A 24580-nucleotide genomic window follows, 5' to 3' on the forward strand; every position below is an offset into this window, starting at 1 on the left:
AAGAAATATTATTGTTTATTTAATTAAAATTGACACAAACATGTTGGTATAGTTATTTTATTGTAGCCATATGCATTTTGCAGTGTACACTATATAAATACACCAAAGCCTAAGGGATTAGTACAATACAAAATACTAAAATTGATTGAACCTTCCAATAATATTTAATGAACACCAATAATATTATTATAAATTATTACGGAAATGTGAATTATGTAAGCTATTTTACAATTATTATTACTAGATGAGAAATTAATAAATTGTTTTTAAATTAAACTTTATTTAAAACGCATTATTATTAATATATACTTTATTAATTCTTTAGAATCATTTTCCATGATACCCATAATTTATCATTAAATATAAACTCGACATATTTATTACATACAGTGATCTACTCTATGTCTCTATAATGATGTACACTTGAAATATACTACACAGCTGATTGAATTCTCCAGTTTTATGAAATAAGAAAATAAGAATCAACTGTGAAATGTAATAATTTCAAAGTGTAATTACCATCTCGTGCATTAGGAGTACCATCACATCTTACGAAATGTAGGTTAAACTTGATTAAGAAATTCCTTTGGAAGACTCTATTCTAGTTATGGGAAAGGTTATTTTAATAAAATGAAACAAATTACGATTATAAATTTTTCAGAAAAATTGATTTAATTATTTTATACTGAATTTCAATTTAATAAATATATTATTCCTGTGATCTGAGTTTCAATGAATCATTTGAAATACCATTGTAATTAGTCATCAATTATTACTTTCAACTTGAATCGATTGCCAGTAAATTTAAGAATTTTAGTAAAGTATGGTAGTACCTACTACCTATATTAGTACGAATAAAATGAAACTGTATTATTTTCATTTAGACCATTTAGTAATAAAACATTAAAAAAAAAATTGAACGAAATGATAAAACGCAGCAGCGAGGTGAATGAAATGTACAATTATTATGCTAAAAACGTAAACGTTGTTTTATTAGACTGTAATTAAATTTAGTTTTAAATCCATTAATTTTGCTTTAGCATCACAAGAAAATGACGCGGGCAGCAGATAGACTTTTCAGTACGATTCGGGGGAAAAATCATTGAATTCTCATCTCGTAAACGTGGGTATATATTATAAATACATAATATTATAAATATAATATACAATTTATTTTAATAAAATTGTTTTAATAGTTTTGTATGGACATTTTTTTTTAAAGTTTTTCGTTTTTGTTTATATTATATAATAATATATAATATATATATAATTGAACTGAAATCTAAAACATGTATAAATTTGGAAAATAGTGCTTTCCAACATTTCGAGAGTGAAACCAAGGGTGAAATGAACGTAATTGTTTTTTTTTTCGGAGAAAAGAGACGAGTAATTTTTCGGCGAGAGGGGTGGTACCGCTCATTACAAAGTGTTACGATGAGTAATATATAAACGGTCTGGCCATGGTGTTGTTTTGGATACCTAGTAATAACATTGCGTATATTATTATGTGGTATTATTTCCTTGTACGGGTTGTACCCACAGACGACAACAAAAACAGCAACAACAACAATAGTGTTTCACACTCGTCGTATGGGCGAATTACGATCACGTATAGGTAAGTGATAATAATACAATCATTGTTGCAGGTATATATTAATGTATATTACTAAATTATACTGTCGCGCTCTAATGTACCTAATCAAGTTGTGCTTGGGATTTGCGGGCGCCGTTCGAAGGAGGTGAGAGGGCGGCGGTGCACTCACCGATAATATAATAATAATAATAATAGTAATAATAATATTGTGCATTATGCGCGGTAAATAAAACGGTTGGGGGGGGGGGGGTTGCGGCGGCGAAGCCTGTTGGACACTTTACGATCGCGGTGTGTCCGACAAGCGTGATGTGCCTCGTCCAAAACGGTTGGTCGGCGGGGTGGCGGTCGGCCTGGTCGCGCGATTGTCGGTGGTGGGGAGGGGGTGCTTTGCAGGGGTTTTGCGGCGGAGGGTAACGGTGTGTTGGCGGAGGCAGTACAATGAGTCCGCTCGATACTTCTAATTACGGACGGTGTATAGACGAAAGATAACGAGACAGGCACGGTGATGGGAGAGAAAAATAATAATAATGCCGTGGCACGGGCGCACCCGTTCTCCACAATGCTCCACCACGTCCACGCGCGCCATAATCAAAATATTATATTTAAGCCCCATAAGAGCGACGAGCTTTGTCAGACGTCCTCTGTACTCGTCGATTTGAGGATGTCCGACTCGCGGCTGATGACGGCCAGCGCGGATACCGCGGCTTATTGTCACCGCAGAATTATTATGACGGACTTACCTACATAATACGTGTCGACAGCGACTTCGTCCCTATGTAATATTATATATATATACTTATTGTTAGTATAAATTATATGATTTTACTTCGACCGGTACACTGCGTGTAATGGCAACGCACATAATACCAATTATTATGTACTCGACGTATTTTGCCTGCGCAAAGGTTAAGTAAAGAATACAATATATTTATCGCTATCGATTACATTTCTTAAACCATAATCCTACACTAATTGTATACTAATTACTGGCGTACGCGTGAGTCTGTTATTCTTTTCTCTAAAACGTGCCCGCAGATATCGTCAAAACGCCGTAACTATATATGTCTTTTATTTTTGGTAAAAGGAATTCATTGGTCGAGGTCTCCGGGAAAATTTGGGTTCTGGGTTATTTGTCAAAATGTTAAAAAATTACGAAAATTTGAAATATTATCATATTAATATATTCTTTGGTCATTACGAAGAATATAAAGTATCTAGAATATTATATGGATTTCTAAAGAGTGATTAAAAAATGTAGATTTATGAAATAATGTTCGTTGCGCTGCGGTATTGCCGTGTCATCCGCGATACATAAATAATTAAAATTTATTTTAGCAAAAGATTATTATACATAATATTTAATAGTATAGTACAGTATAAAATAATATAAACGAAACGGGTGCGCTGTCCCAGCGTCAACACGTAATTATGACGGTACCGCTAATTGTGCGGTAGGCTGTCGGCGAATAACCCGCTGCCACGATTTTAATTTTTGTAATACTGCAACCCGAGTTGAGCCTTTCGGTGTTATGACAAATACAGACCTCACAACAACGCTATAATATTATCGTTTTGTATTCCGGTTTGGTCTGCGGACCCGCGACGACATGGGCTGTCGTCGAGTATAATTGGTCAATCAGTACACGGCGACGAGTTACACTCGAAACGATTTTTCTTAACCAAACTCGGCGTCGCTCTGAGTATAGTGTACTCGTAATTACACTACCGTCGCTTACCTTGCCCTCTACCAGGTGCTCGGTAACGGGTTACACGTGTGAGCTATATGCGTGTAGGTATAATATTATAATAATTCGCCAAAACGGTGACTGCGATGGCCGTCGTCGTGTCGGCGCGTGTCTCGTTGCGGTGCGCGGCACACATAATATTATATTGCACAAGGCAACCGCGACGGTGGCGTCGGCGTCGGCGTCGGCGGCGGCTGCCGATTTTCCCTGGGAGCACGACGGCGGCGCCGTGGCCGTAGTAGACGTGAGTATCGCGACCGGCCGGAGGGACGTCCCCCAGCCGTTTACACATTGCTCGTGCTCTCCGCGGCCACCGCGTACCGTTTACGTTGGACCCGTGTTTCGCGCGCTCGTTCGCCGTTTCAGACATCAACAAGTGTCGTGGTCGTCGCGCGCGCGGCCGTCGCGTCAACGATAGGAAAACAGAAAATCCGAAATAAACAGCGAGTGCTGTGCTGTCATCGAACGCGGTAAAATAAATCGTCGCCGCCGCAAATAATATATCATTATTATTTATTCGTCGTGAGTATATTATATATTAACGGTTTTTGCGTTATCACAAATAATATAAATTATCGTTTATCTATATACATATCTATACTATGTAGGTACATATTGTTTTTAAAATGCAAATTTTATAAAAAATGGTCTCGAGTGTATAAGATGATTTGCCCGTATATGCACCAAATTTCAAAACCACGAGTGCGATAGACTCGGTTTTGACTTTTTTTTTCAGCTGCAATTTTTTCCGCGCACTCGTCAGACTGCAATGTATAGCTGCATCGTAATATTATTATGCGGCTACGCGTGAAATTGATTTTATTCCCGCGGCTGCATTACATATTATCATGATAATACCTAATAACGCATTTTCCGTCTATCGAGATGTTCGAGATATCGCGCGCATACCGTTTTCGACAAAGCCGTCTCGCGGCTCGTCGGCCGATAAAGTCTCTTGGATTTACATAATATATGTATGCGGTGTAAGGTTGTGTACCCATATCGATGATGCCGCGGCAACTGCAGCACATATTATGCGTCAGTATAAGGCCGATGACTCTGCGTGCACGTTATTATTATAATAAATAATACTGTATTTAGGTACCTACATATATATTGTATTTTAAAGTACGGGTACTGTAAATTATACTGTGTTGTACGCCGTTTCGCCATATATAAACTATAAATAAATATAAAAATTATTAGTGTCGTAATTCGTGGGGGGAGGAATTGGGCACTTGTTCCCACTATCATCATTTTGGCTCCCCCCCCCCTAGGATATCCAAAATACAGACGTTTTTAAATCTTCCTAAATAAACAAAAATGCATTTAACAAACATTTATAAGATATGTATCTATCCAAATATTTTTTCCTTAAAATATTATTGCATAAAGCACTTACATTTATTTTTCGTTTCCCTTGTTGTATAAGTATAACACCACATGCATCTTGTTTTGATTATAGAAAATCTACTTGTTATTTATTCAATATTTTTTGCATGTGGTACCAATTATCTGTAAACATATACGCGCTTATTTATAATTATAACTCATAAGTATTATGGCAATTCGGTATAAAAAGTAACATAGGTAAAAGTATATTTTAATTATTATTATAAATAAATATAAACAAACAAATAAAATAGATAAATTATATATTATTTGTATATACGAAAGTGGCGATAATAAAATAAATAATAATAATTATTATAAATCAAATAATAAGTTCACAAACCCTTAATATGTTCTTCAAGTCATTAATACGATTCCATTACGCACGTGATCGTCTGCATCTTGAACTGATCATGCCCTAATTATGAAGTAGGTGCGATTGAGTGTTTTTCACTAGGCTCTTGTAAATTCATGAACAGTTCGTTAATCAGGTCACGATTACGAGTTTCTACTAGATCTCATCGTCTCTTTCACAGACATTTTATGCTCTCTTTTTATAATTTTTCACGCTACCTATATGGGAATTCTAGACTTAAAAAGTAAATGAGGATGCTCAAGAATGTCAATTTGTGGTGGTAGATTGAGTAAGCTGTTAAGTTTTTGTAGTAGATACATAATAATTTAATTACTCGAGAGCATAATATTATGACTTTGTGAAATAGTATACAAAAGATAAATTGAATATTTTTTAACATAAATTATTTACCCCAATGAAGAGTTGAGAAAAATCTTTTAAAAAGGGATTTTAGAATTTAAAATCCTAAAACTAAATGTTTAGATTTCATGCTCAACTCTGTATAAATAATAAATATAATAAGAATACGAAAACATATAACATATATTATTTTATTTACATATAAACGAACTACGAAACATACCTACCTATATCTATCAATCTACTAGTTTTTGTATTTATCAAGCTAATATTATTATTTTTTTTTTTATACAACGTGAATCGATGTTCCTTATTTTTAGTATTTTTTACACTGACAGTTACAAATTATTACAATGATTTATCGACATTTATAATAAACAAAATTTATATTTATTTTATTATATTCACGTAAATAATATGCCTTTCCACGCGTTATGGCATTATTTATTCCTAAAGTGTATTATAGTTATTATTACCTATATTATAACACTGCACTTGTGTAAAAATAACCTATTACACTAATGCCTAATTATATAAAATAATATTGATACTAGAGAACTAATAATTATATCACAGTACTTTTATATTAATTTATATATGATCTAATGTCTTTTTAATCGAATATTTTATATGTAATACATATTCTCATGTTTTTTTTTTTTTTTTGAACCGATCAATTGTTTCCGATTAACGATATTGTAGAATTTGTACTCCGTATAAATGTTTAGTCAATAATTTACAATAATATAGTAGACTGCAAATAAATTATAGTTATTTTAATAGATTTTATGACTATATGCTATTGAACTTTATAAATAATAAATATAGTATTTATATATTTAAATTTGTACAATAGCCTTATACATTTTTTTAAATCAAAAGTGCTTATTTCTTATAGCTAGGTAATGTATCATCTAATATTTATCCAAATTTAATTGAAGAATGTAAACAGGTCTTTTGTTATAAAACTTTATTCATGTGCAGAAGTATTTCAACAAAATACAAATACAGTAGACTATCTGATTACTTAGATCTAAAGTAATTAAAAAGATTATGTATTCGAAATTATTGAATATGGAGCTACATAATTTTAATATTGATGCGTACTATTGAAAAATATTACATAAGGATTTATCAAACAAAATGCATTTTAATTTTTAGTGAAGTAATAAATTATTTACATTTGTATGAATTTTTGAATATTCTATATTATCTAAAGTACTCTCCTTATTTATTGTTTAACCCTTTACTATTCAATTTTATTTATATTTCGTTATCTTAACAAATATTATTATTGCAATATGAAAATAACTTTGAAAGTAGTAAATTATAATATTAGTTGGCTAATAAAAGAAAAACATAAAAATTGCATTGAGTATACTTATAGCTTATACCAAATTAGTATATAAACGCTAGACTTTATTAATATTAATATAACTAGTGTTGTGTTTATAAACATAAAAAATATTATTGTGTTTAATTTTTGTATAAAATTATTTTGGGTATTATGTTGGCAGTTGTTTGTTTATTAACTATCCGATTTTATTTATATAATTGCTACTTAATTATACGAAAATTAATTGTTTTTACTTTTTAATCAGATTGGGTCTGTATTCAGTATAAACATAGTATTATTTAACAGACTTTAGAAAAAAACCATAAATATAATTTATGTGATAAAGTGTGTTGTCAAATATTAAATAATCATTAATATTTTATTATGAATTGAACATTGTTGGACATCAGAACATAGCATCTAAACTATCAATATGATTCATTAAATGAATTGAGTTACGTATTGAAATGGTTTTAATGCGTTTCATTAAGAATGTATAAAATTGAAGAACATAATACTAAATAATAAAAAATATAACTAGTTTTATATATTGCTAAAAATTATTTATATTATGTTTAGTAATTTTATTTGTTAATATTTAGATATTAATATTATATGAAAAATTAAATTATTTTATTTTAAAGTCAATGTTTGGTCTAAAACTGACCTTTTTTTTATCCAAAACACACATACCTTGTTTCACCCAAATAGTCAATATATAATCAGCTTATTCTTTTTCTCTCGGAATATATTCTGTTCATTTTAAAAAAACAGTTGACAATAGTTAATATTTATACATTTTAGAGTATTGTATTTATAGACTTACCTAGAAAACACTACATGAAAAAACGATTGATATTTTAAAATTGTAGTTACCTACATTTTGTGAATATATTTATAATTTTATGTTACATGTACAATACACGATAAGTACAAAAGGTATTTTTCATGTCTTGTTCACTAAGTGGCTTTGTTTTACAGAAGTGACAGCAAAATTTCGTCGCGTGTATAATTACTATTAAATCAACATAATGTGTATAGAACATTGATATTTAAAATGTACATTTTTTGCGTAATATTTTTGAAAAAAAGTAATTAATAATTCGTATAATATATTATAATTATAATCACATAATAAATTAATGTCATTTATCGTAACAATAAACTTTGAATTGCATGCTCATAGATGAGCAGATAGGTAGGAATAATTGTGAATTCAATCATAAATTAACATGTTAAAGCTTACTAATTCAGTAGATTATTAGGTACATTAAACACAAGTAGGTTATCTTATAGTAATTTATAAGAAAATAATTTAAATCCAGTTCAGTAGGCAGGACTAATTATTTAATTATTGCCAAGACTGTTATCTTAATCTTAGTCTTAGACCCATAATTTTTCTGCAAATATCACATAAATAACATTATATATATATATATATGTATGACTGTGTATTTATTTGTGATTATACTTAAGTAGGTATACATGACATGTTTCAGTATATATTTTTATTTCAATTTCAATATAATTATGTTCAAATGATATTTCATTTAAAATTATAGATGTATTTTCAACGAGTAAACTATATAGAAATTCTGATTCGGATAAATTATAAAAAATACCATTTTGGTTCGAATAAATACACGTGGTACTTGTTGGCGATGTATAAAACGTACGTGTTCTACGTTTGATTCTGATTCTGTGTGTAGTAAAATATAAAACGGAAGAACATTTTTTAATTTCCGACCAGCGTTGATATAATCTATTCATACTGTGTATTACTTTTAAATATTAACGATTATCCGTAAATAGGAAGGTACAACGTATCAAGTTATCAAATAGATTTCAACGATCTTAATAAATATGTGCAGAACCAAAACAAATTATTTTAGAATAGTTCAACTTATAAATTATTAACTATGTTCTAACATCAAACAATTTTTGGATCTTAATTTTAAATCTTCAGAATTTCTAAAGATTGTCTTGTTATTATAAAACAAGTATAAAGTCTGAAGTACATAATATAATTCTCAATTCCAAATAAAATTAAAAATATTTATGTAATATATAAAACTAATAATAAAAATCTAAAAATTGAGAATAATTAAATATTTTATTCCTTTTCATTTTTGGAAAAATCATAATTTATTGATTTTAAATGAAGTTCAATGTAGTATAGACTAGTACAAATATTTTAAATTTATGTAATTTAATTTTTTTTTAAACTATTTGTTACACAAAATTCTGTATGTTGTTTAAACGTCATTAAATTATAATACATATTATTAATTATTTAAATTCCTGATAAAATCATAAGCGCAATTTGTACTTTATTTTCAATATATGAATACATTTAATAAAATAAATTGTTATAATTAAACTGATTTAAATAACAATTGGATAAAAATAATTATTACCAGTCAATGAAGCTTGTTAACAAAATGCTTGATTACAAGTCTTGTTGGAAAAGTAGTTATTATTTTGTCTTTCTGACAATCTATGAAAAACTATTTCAAGCAATAGTAAATATTAGTGTATTAAATTTATTAGTTGTCCTTTAACTTATTATTCAAAGATATGATTTAAATATTTATTATTGGAAAGGTCGCTAAGTATTGAGATTATATTTAAGCAATAAAAATTATATATTTCTGAGAATAGTGATTTTACTCTCATTATACGAGCATGCAATTTAACGGGAATTAACATTATTATATGATTAATTTAGATATTACAACAAATATGTATGAATATATCAATTTTGTAAATTTTATCCCAAGAAATATTTATAATACCTATATTATACCCTATTTTATATAATTTTTACTCCTTCTATACTATTTATACTGTTCTATATTATTTAAATAATATATTAATTTAAATCAAATAAAAAATTAAAATTAATAAATGTAAAATACCTAAAACATCAAATGTAAGGATAAAATAAAAATAAAAAAGAGAGCTAGAACATTTTTTTTAGTGCAATATTTTGAAAATTAATGCGAATCATAAATTTTTATAAAAAAATTTAATTTTAATATAATTATATTATTTTATTATTATGTTAAGTAAGAAACCGGGTAAAAATATCCAAGTATTGATTAAATTACATTGAAAAATAATCGATTGAAAATTGATGCGATATAGAAAATGGCTTAATAGTTAATTATATATACAGAGCATGAATAGAAACACTGAATAGACATTTAACATAACATACATAATTTAAATGCTAATAACTAATTTACAAATTAAATCAAACCATTTATTTAACTATAGCGTATAACTAAAAAAGTCCATAATTTAAAAAAACTTTTTTAAAAGTTTGATGACAACAGTAAAAAAACACATATATATATATATTGTATATTTAATATTATTATTTAATCTTTGGTTATTAAAATTTTATACTCAGCGTAATTTACTGGCTTTTAATTAAAATTTTTCTTCTTTACTTAAAATATGTACATCATAAGATGAAAATTTTTGTAACATTTGTAATCTTATTAAACATCATTATTTTTTTTATAAACAATACATTTCTGTAGTGGTGAAATTAATTATATAATAAAAATATTGCAAAAAGCCAATTAAATATTTAAATAGTCAACATAGTTATTATAAAACGTTGGTAAAAATAATTTTGACACTGCTTAGTTAATTAACGACTCCATAACTCCTTTACAGCGATATTGTACTTGATTATTTTTTAAATAACTATTTCATTAGCCATACTTTCAATTGGACTATTTTTCTCAAGCTATTTTTTATCGAATTCATTTTTAATGGACTATTTTGCTCTGGAAATTTATATTGGTGTCCTTGGCCATTTTTACTATTAAACTAATTTTATTGGGTATTTTTTTTTTTTCATTCTTACTGATCGCCGTAAAATATATAAGGCGAAGTAAATAAATATTACCGACATTATTTAAATAAAATTTAAATTCAAAAACAAATAACGTTTGTAAAAAAAAACAACAAACGTTTGGAGAACAAAGAGTATCGCCTCCCCGTGGTGTTCTCTGGGTAACGCTAAATGATACTCAAATATGTATAACCATTATCAACTGATTTTTAATATAACCACAATTCCGTTTGGTTAGATTCATTGGTTCCATCTAATTTGGGTGAAATCTTGGTATTATGTGTATTTTGTATTAATGTGGATAAAAAGCAAACATTTAGAAGAAATAAAATTGTGAATTTGCATTTATATTTGAAATAAATACGTTTTGACAAATAAAGCATTAAAAAGGCAAAGAAACGATTTAACAATTTAAATAATACAATTGTTTCTAATAGTAAATCGTTTACTGTGTGTAACTACAAAAATGATGTACAGAATTATCATACATCATTTTGAATATTTATGTTTTACTAAATATATATAAGTATATAAATAATTTTTTAGTATACATACGAGCAAATATTTTTCTGTGTACGTGTCTACATTTGTGTATTATATACTATATGTATGTCATATAGACTTGATAGATATCGAGTATTACCTGTATCTTCATATAAATAAATAATTAATCATAGTAAAAAAGTAGATAACATATATTATAATATATCTAAATATTATTATATGATATATATTTTAATTGGGAGTTTAAATTAAATCTGCTTAAAAAGATTGAAAATGAAGAACAATTATTAGAACAAATTATTATAGTTATTTATGTACATTTTAATACAAACAAATTTCTTATTGAAATCTAATTTTAATTAAGTCAATAAGTTGGTTCATAAATTAAATTAAATTCATAATTTATTTATATAATGTGTATTGTAATAGATTTTATATTATATATGAGGTGCTCTATGCAATTTGTATGTAAGATATTAATATACATTATTATGAATAATATAAAATCAAATAAGAAACTTTTACATTTATATATCAATATTATATTATATTTTATGTTTTTTGGTATAGTACTATAATAATTAATTAGAACTATAAGTGTGTAAACATAAATAAAATGTTCATTGTACACGAAGTAAACGTCTTTAGAAGTAGTCAAAGTACTATAGTTAAAATAAACTAAAATTTTCAAAATTGTATGAATATATATAGTCTCAAAAATGTTTTTAAAGACAAATTAAAGTAATACAAGTTTTTAAATGTTTTTACTGCAGTTTATACGTCTTTTTATGTTATTACATAGGTAATATATAAAAATATAAAAACAGTCATTTCTATTTATTTTTCTTTATAAGAATCTATGGGGGATTAAATTTTAAATTTCTTTTAAATATTTCATCATCTAGTTCTATAAAATATCGTCAAAAGTTTATTACATTTATAAATAAAATATAATATTATTTGAAAAAAATTTAATATTTAAGAAGAAAAAGTTTTTCCATCATACAATTATGTAGGTAAATAATTGTCGTAGAAACTATAATATTAAATTAAAATATTATCTAGTATGATATGTACATTCTGAGGTGATAGAAGAATAGATCCTGTTTTTATATTTAACATTCATAATGTAACAGTATAGTAGCAGGTAATAGGTAATAGGTATTATATTTTGTTAAATTAATAAATATATTACCTACTCATTTTAATAATTAGTAACTGATTTTTAAAATTTAAAATGTTTAAATAAATTAGTTTACTTTTTCATTTAGTACCATCCATTGGATTCGTTTTCATGTTCATCAATTCATCATTATAAATGATATAAGAGATACTTATTGTAGCCATTATCAATGAATTATTAACTCTATTGTTTTTGTAATGGTACTGGAAACGTCCAGGTACTTCTGACATATGGTTAATGGACATACACGTACCCATTATTAAACGTAATTAAAAGAATGTCATCTAAAATTAATTGTGTTGAATGAGAACACTACAATATGTTGTTGTGACATACTTCTAACTACTTGAATTTTTTTTAAAACACATTTTTTTTTCTATAATGTAATTAACTGAGTAAATATTAGTTGAAAAAATTTAAGTGATACTATTTCTGTATTATAATTACAAAAATGTATTTAAAATCACATACGTTAAGTTATAAAACGTAATTATATAAATTTATTTATTAGTATATTATGCCAAATCCTTCCATTGGTTTCATTTATAATATTACATTACTGTATCAGATCATTTTAAAATATATAAAAAGGAATAACATTTCTCCATTAATAAAATATATTTTAATATTTTCAATAAAATTATATTGCCAAGTGTCGTCAATGGATGGCTTCTTATTCAACATCACCTCAAGTCCTTGATATTTTTCTTACCACATAAACTTATTGTGCATTAGCTGTGTATATTGTTTATTTCTAATAAAAATTATATGATTTATTTTATACATGTTGTAAGTGTTGTTAACATTTATTTTATTTGTTTTAGTAAAAACTCAAATAATAAAATATAATAGCTATCTCATCCGGAATTTACTGAAAACACTCATCATTAGAGTCAAGGCCTTGGTTCAATATTTATTATATTTTAATGGATTACGATGCTTGCGTATATTTTTAATATTAAATATAATATACATAAACGAATGATTTTAGTGACTAATTTTTATCTTTGAATGGAAGGGGGGCATCACATTTTTTGCATCTTATTGGATGGTATAAGGTATGCCAGGGGTGCCAATTCAGTTTTAAAATAGGGTTGCCAAATTATTAAGCAGGCCAAATTTGTCCACCACATCGGAACATAGTAAAAATATTGAAATTTATTACTATCTTAAAAGATAGGGCGCGCGACATTCTTTATATATTTTAGCCTATTTGTAGAAGTCTCACAACTAGCTTACACACTCTTACTTTGAACCTTGATTATACTGTCATTGTCTATAAATATAATTCATACATTTAACTTAAGAGCCTTAAATTATAATGAGTAATAATGACTATTATTATTCATTTAAATCAAATTTTTGATTATACAAATAAAGCTGTAAGCAATATATTATAAAAAAAAATCCATGTAAGCTATTAGCATGCAGTTATTTGTATCATTAAATTATTTGAAGTTTGAAATTAAGAATTTTTAAATAATTAGCAAAATTAATAACGTAAGATTGATTTTTAGACATTTTTAATAATTTATATTTATCTCACAATCTTAAGAAGCTAATAAGACAGATAAATATATTTTTTAATTTTGATCCATTGATTATAATCTTACAACTATCAATAAATGTTAACTACAATAAAGATTAAAAAAATATATTATTTATAAAATATTTTTCAAAAACTATTATTATAGTTTATTTATTACATTTTAGCTGTACTGGCGCAGTATAAAATTAAGGCAGGCCAATAAGTTTTAGGAAAAAATAGGGACACCAATGTATACCCTGCGATACCCCAAATGGTGCCCTTGAGGTATGCACTGTTATTTAAAACAAATTATCCTTTATTCTTGGAGTTTTCATCTTTCGTACTACTAAATTAGCAAATGTTTGCGATTCGGAATATGCTGTTGTCGGTTAAAATAATTATATCATAATAAAACTGTATATATCTAGTATACCGTATACGCGGTTTACATTATATACGAAGCAATGGAAATGCTTAATATTACAATAGACTTTATACTGCGGACTGCGGAGCATACAAGGGAAGTGGAGACGGGTGGTGTGGCCATGACTCATTATATCCAGTGTGTTTTTATTATTAAAATTAAAAATTCCAGTGCTTTTAGATATTATATATTTTATTGTATCGTCTAGATGTTGAGTGCTCGTGCGCCCTAAAAACAAGTGCGCCCCGTAAAGCGATAACGGTTGAACACTGAACAACGCACTCGCGTCCATGTGTCTGACCACTGAAACTACAACTAGGTATACTCTGTCAATTATTTCTGTTTAAAGCGAAAGCCTTTAAAATCAATGAATAATATTTATTACTTGTAAATCACGTGTCTTTAATTTAATCAATGTTTTACAACCGTATTTATACAATTGAATATACATGTTTATTGGGGCAATAGTGGTTATTATATTTTTAAAGAATAAATTTGTTAATACCATTCTGCTTTAATAAAGTAGATGTCGGGTGGGTCACTCTAATGTATGATTTAAATTTGAATATTCCATGCTTTATCATATTATAGATATTATATGAAAAACGATGTTGAGCAAAGTCAGCCTACACCATTAAGTATATTTTATGATAAGTACCTATTTTTGATATAGCTATTAAAAATGTTTATCTTATTATTAGTATTACAATAGGTTGATTTAATTTTTATTATGAATAAAAGTATTTAATTATTGTACCATCGTATTATTTATACCATTATATTATATTATTAGTTTTCATTTTTGAGTCTATATCACTTTACTTTAAAATAGTGTGAAAATATTCATGGTATAAATAAGTAATACCTTAAAATGAATCTATACATTTTAAAAATATCGCTACGTCAAGTAAAATTAATAATATACGTACAAAATTTGAGTCTCTATGAATAATGTTTAAAGCGAAATAATGAACATCGTTTAAGTATAAAAGTCCTTCCAAATTTGAATATAAAATATATCTATATGTATAAAAATAATTATGTTTTTGTAAGTTTTAGATTTTTTATTTACAAAATGAAATAGGTACTTGTGAGAAATATTATACTAAATTTTAAAACTTCATAAAAAATTAATTTAACTTTCCGATAAAAATGTTTTAATATAAGTTACAGAACAATAAAGTATCTTATATTTAAAATTATATCCTAAATTTTTAGCTACAAAATAATTTGCCAATGTTTGTGGTATTGACATACTCGTCTAATTTTAAACGGTTATAAAAATTATTGGTGGATTTATGCTTAATTTTTTTTTTTTGAATCACTAACAATTACAACTTATTGAATTTCAAGGTTTTTGACCCAACAAAAAATTTTTATAAGCGTTTAAATTTTCAAAAAAATTATAGTTTGTTATTATGATCATTGATTAGAGAATTTAGAAAATTACATTATAAATAATAATATCGTATTATTATTTTAGCCTTATATTTATAGCAAAAGTTTTCCATTACATAGTTTATAGTTTAATTATTGAAATATTGAAATATTTATACAACTATAAATACTAGTAAGCTAGAATGTGATTGCAGATTGTATATGAAAGGTTTTAGTTTTATTTGATGTTCTAGAACTATTTATTACAACTCTTTTAACATCCAGACTTAAAGTATTTGTATTACTTGTTGAAATTGGCGACTGCGATTACCATTGCGATAATACAATTATTTATAATTGAAAACACATTTGTTATTAAAATTAACTCATTACTACAGTTTTAGTTAATTTTAAGAATATCACTCTAATTTATTGCTATTATGTATGAAAATATTGTCTTACATTTTTATAATTATTATATGTTTTTATGGTGTTATTCTATATACATTTTTTTTTTGTATTTTAAAATATATTAAATACATTTATATTATGTAAACGTAAACATTTTTGAAAAAACTCTTTAATCTGAATTGAAGACAACTTTAATTAGTAAAAAAAAAAAAGTAATTAAAAATAACAAAGAATACAATTTAATTGTTAATTTATATACATAACAATTACTTTTAAACAAATAATATTAAACAAATTTGACTGTTAACAGTCAAATGAAATACCTACAGTTGATTCTCGGTAACCTTAATAACTCAAAATTGTCGATATGCTGAACAAATAAAATTATTCTTCAAATAACTTTTAAATCATATTTTAATGTTGATTAAAATTTGGATATTTGTGGAGAATGGACTGAAGATGATATTATTTCCGATATATTTGACATAGATAACGAAGAAGTCAAAGACCCGAAAATAGAACTCTGCACTATAACAATTTATTAAAGAAGTGACATTTGAATTAGAAACATTAGATTAGTACATTGAATGCATTAATAAAGGTATGGAAGATATATTTAAATCACTTTGTTGTTTGGATAATAGAATTGAGCAGTCAAGCGTAATGTATTAAATAAACAAAAATAATTAACCTCAGACAAATCCTTCAAAAATGATAACATGTAAGTAGGTATGTAATATGTGTAAATGTAAATTTAGACGTTTTTGTAAGCTACAAAGGTACTACATTTAAAAAATAAATGAATATTTTTTTAAGAATTTAATAACTCAACATTTTTAGTGAGTCGAATTTTTTTTGTATCCCTTGAAGTTTGAGTTACACAGAGTCGACTGTATATGAAATTAATACTAAATTTTATTAAAAAAATAATATAAAAAATTTAAATTTCAAATATTAACAAAATAAGTTAAAATATATTGTTCGTTGGTACTACACAATTTTATATGACATATTTTGTAAAACATATAGTCTATATTGATTATGTCATTTATTTGTTTTAACAGACTATAATAATAATTAATAGTTATATTGCATATGTTTATCTAAAGCCAATATTATTATTACTCGTGATATATGGATCGATCATCAATCATCATTCATTATATGAATATGGTTGTAATTTTAGTAGAATTATTATAATTTTTTATTTCTTGTTTAAACGGGTTCATGTTTTTTTAAATAATATTTGTGTATAAAATAAGTATAAGTGATATTAAATATATATCTGTAAAACTAAATAAACAAAATACACGAATAAATAAATATTTTCCCTTTTTTGTATTTGTTTGTAAACTATTTTAGTTTTCGATACATTTTTGACTGATTACAAAATATATAAGTTTTAAATAACAATAAGTTTCTGTTTTGTCTTATTTATGACTATATATTTTGAAAATTTAATTGCGTTTAAAAAATTACAGTATTTGTAAATATGTAATAAAGAAAAGTTTCAAATCCCTAGGATTAATTCTAAAAACTTTACTTGGACGAATGGTTTTATATTATTTAATAATATTATTATGAGAACTATTTATAAAAAGTCTTATTTTATTATTTTAAAATGTTTGACTACAAACAAAAATGCTGTTATAATAAATCGAATTATAATTTCAACAATATTAAATATATGTAAATAGCACAAAAATAGCCATAATATTTTGAATTATCAATCATATTCTAGAAAATGTGTATCTAAACATTCTAAACAACCTTGTTAAGAATTTCAAATATCTGTTATCAAATAGCTTTTTTATTTTTGATTTACAACAATAAAATAACCTAAATTAATTTTGTCAAAACTTGGTTTTACGTAATATATTTTTCTTTGTTCCTATTATTTTGAAAATTAAGAATCTAAGTTACTTTTTATTCAAAAACTGAACCAATTTCAGTGCAATTTAATGTAAATAACCTACCACTTAATGGCTTAACATATTACTCATTAATTAAGATTTAAGTAAGATTAAGAGTTAAGACCAAAATAAATAAACAAGCATTTGTTTTGTCAAGAATTAGTGGTAAGTATAGTAGACGTCGATCATTATGAGAATGAGTTAAACGAAGGCGGGCAAATAATATCACCTTCGTTAAACTATTATATTTTAATTTTGTTATTACACCAATATTTTTTACTGTTCTTAAATACCCATATACCCATTATACCCAATTTAGAATCTACCTTTAAACTTTTTCTAAAATTTATCATTTGGTTTACATATGCTAAGTATTTTATTTGTACAGAATATTTTGTTTTATATACAATAATATATGTTTATATTTTATATAATAAATTATGTTTTGTACATATATTTTTGATTGAGTCTGACCCATAATTTTTGATGAATAAATAAAATAATCGTGTACTTATACGTGTTATTAATATTATTAACTACAGATATATGTAGTAAGATATTCTACTGTCCATAATGTTTACATAAATACATTATTGTAAGTATTTTATAGCTTTTCACTCTATAATTATAGATTTATAGTTTTATTGTACAATCTGAGTTTAGTGTTGAATGGAAATACAGTTATTATTATTTTTTAATTTGTGTTGAAAGTTCCTATTCTGTTTTTCTCTCTCTTTTTATTTTTACCTATAACCGTAACAAAGCTTGTTTTATAATCTTAGAGTTATTGTTTAATATATCCTACACTGATCCTGTCACTGCTGTTACCGTTGTTCATATGAACATCCGATATTATTCGATCCACCCAACTGATCCTATACTACAAAATACCAATGGGTATTGGTAGAATACTTGTGCGTAAAATATATTGGGATTTTTGTAACTATTTCAGTAGTTTTTCATTAACTGGTTTCCATGATAATAATATAATCACAATACCAAGGAATTTTATAAATACAACAACAATAATATTGTTAGATGCGTCATATAGTTTAATAGGTTAGGTATATAAATCAATAATAATATATATATATATATTTTATTTTACAAATGTATATTGTTTTAGAAATTTCAACAAAATGTATTTATTGTGTACCCACAATTTTCAAATAAAAGTGATATAAATTTAGCTTTGTGGTAAATGGACATCGTTGGCGTTAACGATACCGGCTGCAGGTCTTAAAATTGGTAGACATACATGAAAACGACTATTTTATAATATTGCCACAATATGTCAACGGTTTGCAGGTCGATGTTTCCGTTAAGGTCGACTGGTCATGGGTCAGCTCGTAAATGGTGGTAACAGTGTAGGCGTTGGTGGTTGATGATGCAAGCAGGGTTTAAGTACTGTAATACTGACGATTCCGGGTTTCGATTTCTTTAAAATTATGTCAGTTACTTGAGGTTCTGAGTAGAATGGATGTTTGCTTTATTTTTCAGTACATTTTGTATTGAGCCAGAATCTCACCAAAATGTTTAAAGTGATACATGGACATGATTTGTAAGTTTTGGGTTGTTATTCTGATTAAAATTGTTTTAGAATGGATTTAAATTATGGTTCTGTGGTTATTTTTGGCTGATATTTCGAATGGTGAAATGATAATACTGTTTTATAAAAAGAGTGGATATTTCTTTCTGAAAGGAAAGTATACTTGACAAATTCTGAATGGTTAAATTTCTGACGAACAAATCAGTATTTACATATATGCCTTAATAGTTGATTAATGCTACATATAGAAAAATTGGTCAATTACATATTATGATATAATATATAAGTAAGTTTTAATTTGTGAGAAAAAATTGCTTCCGAAGTTAAACAAGGGAAATAGTGAAAACTATACGGTTTTTGATTGTTTGCGATTGATTGAATATGATTCGAAAAATATAGGTTTTTGTCTATCTGAATATCTGTTTGTCTAGAATCCTTCCTATATAATATATATATATACCTATATATAAACGATCCTTTCAATGTCTATATGACACCTAATTGTTCCCAGTTATCCATTATGTCAAACGTTAACCGCACGCATTTCCCGTGTACTTGCTATCATTTGTATGTCTTACTTCCTAGTCATAAATAGTTTATCAGTAGAACGTCTGTTATGGTATTACGTCATCGTAAATAAGCAATTTCTCTGTTTCAACATTCAATCTTTTATAATTTAAAACTAATAAAAAATATTGACATCGAATATCTTAAAGGTAATAAGTAAATCAAATTTCCTCTCATAAAGTTTAATATTGAAGCTTTTATACAGTCACAATAGTACCGTTAGACACACAAAAAAAACAAAGTACATTATTGTAAAACCAATACATGTATCAATCCACTCAGAATATAAAAGGTATTGGTAATAATTAAAAAATAAGTAGATAATAGTAGTTTTTATAATGAAAATACGAGTGAGAAAAAAAGAGAAATATAAATGATTAAAATTGCGTGTGTCTTAAATTTTTTAGTAAGAATATTAAAAAAAAAAACATATTTTTGAAATAATGAATGTACATTTTATAAATTACCAGGATTGTAATATAATAATATTAATTTATATTTTATATAAATAAACAACGAAAACCAAATTAACTATTATATTATTATATTTAGAAATTTGAATAATTTAATAACTTAATTGAGAATAGTATAAACAAACAAAAAAAAACCCGTTTTATTCAGTTAACTGAATAGTTTAATTTAGTTAAGTGATATAAACGTATATTTTGATATAATTTACTATCTCCTTAGATTTTTGCACTGAATTATATGCATTAAACGCTTTCAATTTATTATATTCCAGACTCTATACAAGACATATTGATGTGATTAAAGCCATTGCTCTACTTTATAACTAAAGTAAATAATTTTAAAACTGTATGTCGTATTATGTACTATTTTCATACGAGAGACATGCGTGGTCGTGTGGCTAGTGTACACATAGTAATCATACTTCATAGCAGTAAGCAATTAATATCAATGTTCAAAAGGGTTACTTTTTTTTTATGTAAGTACTTATGTAATATGGACTTTATATAAAAACAATCTTCTAAAAAAAAATTTTTTTTAATCAATTTTTCTATGATCTAACATTTGAGTATGTTTTTATTTTCACACGGTTTACATTTAAGGAAATGTTTAAAGTTTATATTTTATATTAGCTTATATTCAAAAAATATTTAAATGAAATTTTAATATTTTGCCTCGATATTTTAATTTTTAAATACAATTTAAATAAATGTTAATTTTCAAATTTCCCTATGTAAAAAATATTAAACTGTGGTCATAAGATTGTTTGTTATGAATCATAACTTATGATAAACGATTTAAATGTATTTAAATATAATAAAATGGTATCTACCTAATAAAAAAATGTTAAGTAGTATTAAATTTATTGAGTTTATTTTCATATTTTGTAACTAAGGCGTCAAAATAAATATGTAATTTGTATTGAATTTATTGTTATTGTCAATTGATTGAATAATTTTAAAAAATGTTTTTTTTTTTAATACGCAACACAAAATGTTGTAGTACAGCGATCGTAAAAACTTAAATTATTTAATTAAATTAGTACATAGTAAGTAACAATCGTAAAATACTACCAAAGGGATTTATAAATGTCTTTAAAGCGCTGACAGTTTCTGGACCATTTATTAGACCATATTTTAAGTATACCGGCTATATGGTAGGTAAATATTAATGTGCAAACCATACAACTCTTCTGCCGTTTTTCTTATTTTCCGGTGTTCCAGCGTTTTCAATTTTTATAATAAATTGTAAAATAAAATTAAACATTTTATTGATGATTTTAAATTAAACTAATTTAATTTTAAATCAAAAAATTAGCTTTAGGTTATAATTAGTTTTATTTATTACAACTGTTTTTATTTATTTGTATAGCTGAATATATTATATTATATTTTAGAGACAAAATAAAATATTTATAAGTAATTTTATATTAAATGACTCAATTTTGTAAAATAATCTGTCAAAAAATGTATTTTTAAACTAAAAACTAAAAAAAATTTCTAGAAAAATACACTTCAATAATATTTATTTGTATTTTACTTTTTAATTATCGTACAGCAATAATTATTATTTAATTAATATTTAATAAAATAAAAAAATGGTATTTGAATCGTGTTGGATTAAACCTTTACTTTTGTAACTTTCATTTTATATATTTTTTTTTTTTATAATAAAACGTGAATAGTAACGTTAACAGTTACGATTAACGATTAAAAGCTATAGGATGACAAAAACAATGTGATTGATGGGAAATTAAAAACTATGTAGCCAGTTAGTGTGACTAATCATTTAGTTAAATCCAAAACTCATATTATTTTAAAACAAGATTATGGGAATAGTGTTTTACTACAAAAATTGAAATATTTAAGATTTTGAGTTGAGCGATTAATATTTGATATACAATAACTTTAATTCCATTGAAATGATAATTATGTAGATTTTTTTTTGCTATCACACTATTTGAAAAATCACAAAAGTTTGCAATCTATTTTCTAGTTAAAAATGTATACAATTTTAATTTTTTATAGCTAATCTCTAATCTTGATAATTTATTTTAAAGTTTTTCATGAGTTGAACTTATAGAGTTCTAAAGGTATATTAAATACATAACCATAATTTTGATGAAATTATCTAAAAAAAAAAAAAAACAATTTCTCTTAAAACAATTGTTATTATTTTTGTTGTAATTCAAATCGTAAAAACTTGAAACTTTGCACTATTACTTATACAAAAAAATGCTAATACTACACTATTGTCTATACAATATTAAATTATCAAAATATTTAGTTTAATTTTAAGCTATTTATACCAAGAGCTTATTTACGCCGTTATAGGCAGTATTGACTAAGTCGTTAAAGATAATATACATAACATATGATATGTTTATATTATTAATTTTGTTCAACATACTGTTGTACTTCTAATAAAAATGACTAGCTATTATATAAATATATAATAAGATATCCTTAGAAATGTAAATTTAAGACTAAGAAAAATGCAATGTGCTGGTGATATGAGGCGAATATTACAATAAAACCGCACCGCGAAAATTATAAAAAAAAAAAATGCGCCAAAGTACATCAAAGCAGTGAGATATCAGCGAGTCAGCGTGTGGCATGTATAGTAGTATTACTTTATACTTAATATTATTATTCTATGGTTTACCAGTTCCTATTATTTATTAATTAATAGATTTTATTTTTAATTTTTATAATTAATTTAATAATACTTGATGACATGTGTACCAAGTCAGGTTCTGATGAAAATGTTTTAATGTTATAATTAGTAAATAACATAGATACAAAGAAATTGGATCTTACATTTTGAGTACATGTTTTCATAAAAAATAAAGCTAATATGTTAAGAATATTTTTAGTTTGAAGCAAACTTACAATATACCCTAAAAAATTTAATTACCGAATGTCGCAATGATCTTTAAAAATTCTTTTAGACTTAGTGAGACAAAAGTTAGAAAAAATAAACACCAAATTTCGATCAGCTACATCAGTTGAAGAGCAATTGTTAATTACACTTAGGTAAGTTTTAAACTAATATTTGTTATAATCAAGTCAGTAAATAATAATCTTATTTTAGAAAATAATTATCTATCACAAATATTTACCTTATAATTTTAAAAATGTATAAAGGGTAGGTATTTTTTAAGTTATGTCCATTAAGTATGTAGTTAGCAAAAAAAAAAAAATCAAGTTAACTAGAACAAATTGTAAAAATTAAAATCTTCATAGGTACTTAACACATTGTAGATATAAACAACTTGATTATATTTTTGATCGTCACCACTCAAAATTTTTTATTGTGTGAAATTATTTTATCATTCAATTCATTTTTATTTAACAATTGTATTTATCTATTACTTTTCAATAACGAACTACACTTGAAAAACTTGAAATCTGCTATCAATAGAGTAACTTATCCAGGTTTATACTTTAATCTTAAGTAATTTTTGACCAAAAAATCACTCAAGAACGTTTAAAACAAAAAAAGCTCATAAAAATTCTTTTTAAGAATAATATGCATTAAAAACACATTTGCATCTTAGAAAGTATCGCGTCAAAAAATCCGAAAAAATATACAAATACTTTAAAATTTGTGTTCTAAGTTCTAATATTCAGGATATTTATCCTTACTAATAATATTTACTCGTATTTTTAATATTTACTATAAAAATTATTAAAGTATTATTTGTTCTGTTATTAATTATAGTAGTTGTCTAAATATTAAATTTCAATTAATATTATATAAATTAAATCAATTATTTGTATTGATTAATTATTCAATAAGTATATATGTAAAATATTATAAAAAAAAAATGGCATTGAATTCACATGAAGTGAAATTGATTTAATGTATCAATTAATATTTTCTGTTATAAAAACTTAATACTTCAGCAATCTTTTCTACGGAACTTTTTTTTTTGAAAAAGAATAAAATTAAGGTTTTTATATTATTTTAAATCACCCTTTCTGTATATATGCTACTGTATGAT

At 25.4% G+C, this 24580-nt stretch overlaps 1 protein-coding gene across 1 annotated transcript in view; it reads left to right on the forward strand.

Moving 5' to 3' along the window:
* The first annotated feature begins 3577 nt into the window (after positions 1–3577).
* Positions 3578–24580, forward strand: part of LOC132929970 (uncharacterized) — a 97362-nt gene continuing 76359 nt past the window's right edge. The window contains exon 1 of the mRNA XM_060995627.1: positions 3578–3861. The gene's annotated coding sequence lies outside the window, so the exon portion shown is untranslated. The remainder of the gene's footprint in view (positions 3862–24580) is intronic.

This window comes from Rhopalosiphum padi, chromosome 4 (genome assembly GCF_020882245.1).
Source record: "Rhopalosiphum padi isolate XX-2018 chromosome 4, ASM2088224v1, whole genome shotgun sequence".
Classification (NCBI taxonomy): Eukaryota; Metazoa; Arthropoda; class Insecta; order Hemiptera; family Aphididae; genus Rhopalosiphum; species Rhopalosiphum padi.